Genomic DNA, 5,486 nt, shown 5'->3' with positions numbered 1-5,486 from the left:
TTTCTTCTTGCAACAGATAATTGGACAAAAATATATCAGGAGACAGTTATTAAAAATCAATCAATACTACACTAAAAAATGCCTGAATCTGCACTCATTCATTCACATTTCACCAGCTTTCACCCAAAATACCCCTGTCTCTTCAGATCTTTTTTCAGACAAGTTACAACAGAGTACCTGAAAAACTACGTGCAAGCATTTTCATTTGCTTGGCTGTAGACTGCGTGATTTACATCAGCGGTAACACAACAGTTCCTGGAAGTACAGAACCAAACCTCCTTTGGTAAATTTTAAGCTTTTTGAGTTGTTGACTGAAACTCAGCACAGCCACAGTCGTACCTGTCACGTGAACGACAAGGTGCCTGAGAGAGACAAATTTTCACCGATTTAAATGTCCTACAGTGTTTGCTACTTTGCCTATAGAAAAGGAAAGAGAATCACTAAGAAAATATTTTTTTTCTAAAAATGGATCAGTTTTAAATCCAACAAAATATGGGCGTAATGTCTGACTTGATCTTATGAGAGGAGACTGCAATTCTCCTCAGAGATCCAGCATGATTAACACCTAACTGGGCAGAGGTTCAGGGGCATATTTTTCACCTCTCCAAAAAGTAAAAGTCTCACTGCATTTAGGGAGACTTGACTGATGTTTCCCTAGCTCAGGACCTGTCATGACATGCAGTGTTCACCCATGCCAAGGAAAAAAGGAACCACTGAACTTTTTTCTTCTCATCCCCAAGCCCCCCAACCACTTCATTCTCCCCTGTTTGACACATTAAATTACAAGTAAAAGATAATCCAAACTGCAATGCAGAAAGAAGAAAGCAAGCTGGCATCCATATAAAAGCATGCAAATCCTTTACAGAAATCACTCCATTTGTAATAACATTAATAAAAGACATTTGCTAGATTCCTTTCTGTTTGATTTCCATCACCTGTACAATGCTTGAACCGAAGGGGTGAGACATGCACAAACCCAAAAAAAAGGAAATAAGGCTCTTATTCCATGTGGCCTTCTTTTCAAAGAAACTGGTTACCATTCTACTGAGATATATCAACATGAGGTAGGTATTACTGGACAATGCATTAACGAGACAAAGTATTAAATAAATCACATGCCAAAATACATATGCAAATTGGGCAAATATTTGATTTACCACAAAAAAGCAAAGTACTGAAATAAAAATGACTTTTTTCCCTGGTAGGATCTAAAAAAATCCTTTGAGTCAAATAAGTTGTTTTCATACTGTTATCTGCCCCAGTGACGCTAAGACAGCAGCATATATAAGTGCTGACCCTGCAAACACTTGAACACAGAAAAAACTCTACTGACACATAGTTCTTAAGTGGCACTCCTCATCATTCACAATACAAAGTGCTTTTACTACCTTGGATCAGTGGAAGACAAAGAATATGTGTAGTTTTATGAACTATACATCATCAATGTAAAGATTTGTTCCACTTGATAACTGTAGTATTTGAGTAACTGCAAATGAACTTAAAAACTTCATACAATTAAAAAAAATCATATTTTTATAGCTTTCTTAATATTGATTTATTTTTCACCTGCTTTACCACGTTATTAAAGTACAAAGAGATGGGGAAAACAATAACATAATGAAGAAACTACATGTTCTATATAATGTACGTTTGTAAGCACACCTTTTAAGATTAAAGAAGAAAGATTAAGAAGGAAATACATGAAATTTTGCAAACGTGTGAGAAACAACAGTTTGGATTCCTATGAGTACTCCAAAATGACTACTATTAACAACAAACACTTATACATATTCTTTTACTTATCTATGTGTTTCTTTCCTAGTTCTATAGTGTATCCTCACTGGATTTCAAAGCACACTCTAATGTTCCAGAAATAAGTCTTTGAGGAAAGGACTTAGAAATGTAATTTCTACTGAAATGTGGTAAGTGCTGCACTGAATGACAAGATGAATATGCATAATTCAGAGGCTAGAACTAGTCTGAACTAAAGAGTACTTGGATAGATGTACGAAATACGCAGTGTATGAAAAATGAGGACGTGGCTTTTTTTTTTTTAAAAAACAAGATAACAGGGAAAAAAAAAGACAAACACTTCATACAACTAATGGAAAGTGACACTCAAACTAAGGAAAGTAAATTCTAGTGTAAACATGCTGCATCAACCAACAGTCTGATATGACTGTGCGATTACTTTTACTCCATGAAGATATAAGGTCTTTAGCCTATAAGTGACAAAAATATTTGATGTAGTCTAGGAACATAATTAGTCAGTCACCGTTTCACTAGATGACTAGTGAAAACAGCCTGACTTACTCTACAATAACCTGATAATGTGCCCATGTCTGAAATGCTAACTGTGGATATGAAATGCAAGGAGATGCTTAAATACCCGGGGTTGGCACATTTCTAAATACTTGAAATGAGATAGCTCTTTCCTTTGCTTATATACGTAAGGGGACGCAGTTACACCACTCCCTCAGTCCTGAGCGCAATAATTCCGCTCTTCCACTTGTAAATCATCATTTCACTGTATGTTGCTTCAGGTATTTCCTATAGATCTAACTTATCTGAGGCACAGAAACAAAGAATGAGGTGAAATCAAGGTACTCTTATTCCCCTAGCCCCTGGCAGATGAGAGGATAAGTTTCCACATCTTAAATAAGACAGTGTTATCAATATGTGAAGAGAACACTTGCAAAACGAAAGCTGGTGAAATGTGAATGAATGAGTGCAGATTGCACTCAGAATTCGTACTTTCCATAGACAGTTAACTGCCATCGGCCAAGGAGCTGAAAGGAGGCTCTAGTGGCCAGTGGTTCAGCCCTGCGGGCAGACCTGGAGAGCAATGCAGGATATGGAAGTGAACCTGATCAGAAAATGGATGTATTCTAGAGTTACATGGATCTTTCCATGACACAGACGGGCTATGCATCAATCTTATCACAGTGTTAGAATAGCTTGTTACTAACCTGTGGGGTTTGGCTTAAAAATGAAGAGCCAGTAATGAACACAGCATTTTTTGCAATATATGAGTAAATTGTTGCATGTTAAAGCTTTAATACTGTAGTTTCCACTTAACACTTCTTATAACTTTTTTCTATATTACTTCATTAAGGTGTAGCATACACTGCTATAAAACTTCTCCTACCAATGAAAAACAGACATGCTTGGGATACAAGTGAGCAGCTGTTTCATAACTCAAAGCATTATTATATTGTAGTTAAGAACAAGAAGCAAAGAATTAAACTGGTAGGGAATTTAGACATAATCTAATTTCACAGGTTGGAATTTAACCATGACACTGCATTTAACACCTTTACTCCTGTGAACAGTGAGTGAGTTCTTTAACGACCACAAGTGGTCAAGACCTCAGTTTTAGATCTCATCTGATAGACACGCTAATGAGGTTTCCACTGCTACTAGGTTTTGCTCAGATTGACAGCCACTATTCCATAATATTTCCACATTTCCAGTCTCTAATGGAACCAAATAGTAAAGCTGTGCAAAAATGGTAATACAGAACTTTTTTTTCCCCTCCAAATCTCAAAAGCAGATTGACTCAGGGTCAGGATGAGCTTTAAGTACACGCATGCATCAGTTCTTTTACCTTACAAAAATTTTGCAATCCTTGACATACAAAAAACACATACACATACCTCTCTGAAAGCCACCACATCAGAAAACCCAGAACATTCTTTCAATATATCATGACTACAGAATGTTCTTTACACAAATTTAAAGGATTATTACTATATCTTTGCCTTTTATACATAAAAGCATAATACATACACAATAGACTGGAGTGTCTCAGAAGGATGTGCCTTGTGCTAGCTATAAATAATTTAGATGGAAAAAAAACATGTTATTAACCAGAACATCAGAACTGAATAATTATTCGAATGCTTCTCTGAAACACAAGTATAACATTTATCCAGTGATTACCACCTCCCAATTTATCAGATAATCATTCATTTTTTTTTTATCTTATGAGTATTAATTAAAAAAAAAAACGCCCCAAATCCTAAACACAGCTCCATGTAAACCACACCACTTCTTAAATACACAGTTGAAGCACTGTCAGTGGCCATGGAACAACTGTTGTAGAGAAGTGCTCAACCTGTAGAACACATGTTGCCTTCAGTCTGCTGGAATTATTCATCTCGGCCCATGATCTTCTCTTGGAAAGCTTTTTTTTCAGGACAGAGAAGGTCAGAAGTACAGATTAATGGACTGCACCAGTATCTGCCCATTCACAAGTGACATCTTTCACTGCAACATCTCCCTTACAAACCTGGGAAGGGATGGTGATGAGCCTCTGTGAAATAATGTGCCTTGGAATAGGACGGATAAAATTCATGGTGTCAACTACTTACTCCCAGCTACTGTCTTTCACAAAGCAACTGAAGTACACAAGATGTGCATTATATTCTACGTGCACGTATACAATACACCAAGTACTTTAAGATGGAGCAATTTCCAGCCATGGATTAGCAAAATGGCTCTTGTGTGTGGCTCTCCTCTAACACTATAAAAAACTAATGGCTTGGTACAAAGCTTCTAAGAGATAAAGAAACTACTGCACATTACTCTGCATTACCAAATGCATATATAATAACACAGTAAAATTTTTTCCCTAAAACCTGAATTCCTGTGCTTGAGCAACTGCACTGTTGTATTGTGACTATACTGCATTGTATAACTGTTTTTAATGCGTTGGCATCAATTTAATGATTTTTGTTAAAATTACCACATAATGTTTTTTTAATCCAAAGTCTCAATATAGTTTACTAACTTGGAAAAGCATGTGGGTTTTTTGTTGGTTTTTTTTTTTTTTTACTTTCAGGCACAGTCCTATTAGCTGGCTTACCCATAACGTTTCAATACATCAGTAGCAAAGCCAACAACTATTGCAGCTCTAATTTACCAACCCAAGCATCCTATCACCTCCCTCTGTAAATATTATTGATTACATTTCACAGGTAGATAACACAAACTTCGAAGGAGATGAAAGACATTCATCATTTATAAACACTGGTAAAATGAGTACATTCTCAGAAACATTTTTCACGTAAGTACCCATATTTTCTAGTAGTCTGTTTATAAGCAGATTTTTATTTTTGCTTTCAATCACCCCCTAAAAAGTTTCAACTATCTAAATTAGCAAGGAACTTATCTGCCAACTACATATCGCATTTTAAGCCAGTATCTCTCCAGTTCACCCTTCCAGACCTGGTTTCATCCTCAGATTTCAATTAATTATACTAGAATTTATCAGACCTGCAATCTAGATCATAAAGAAGAGCTTTGTGAAGGTGCATGTTTTCTTAAACACAAAAATAAAATATTTTAAACATTATTATTTTCATACTATACAACAGTAATAATAATTAGCTAGATACTTCAGTAGTGATTCACTGATTATGTCATTAGCACCAGCAAATCAGAAGTTTCAAAACAATGAAGCTCTTCTCTACGTTGCTTCAAGA

Source organism: Nyctibius grandis, chromosome 22 (genome assembly GCF_013368605.1).
Source record: "Nyctibius grandis isolate bNycGra1 chromosome 22, bNycGra1.pri, whole genome shotgun sequence".
NCBI lineage: Eukaryota > Metazoa > Chordata > Aves > Nyctibiiformes > Nyctibiidae > Nyctibius > Nyctibius grandis.
The sequence above is the reverse complement of the archived record's forward strand: the minus strand, read 5'-3'. Positions refer to the sequence as shown.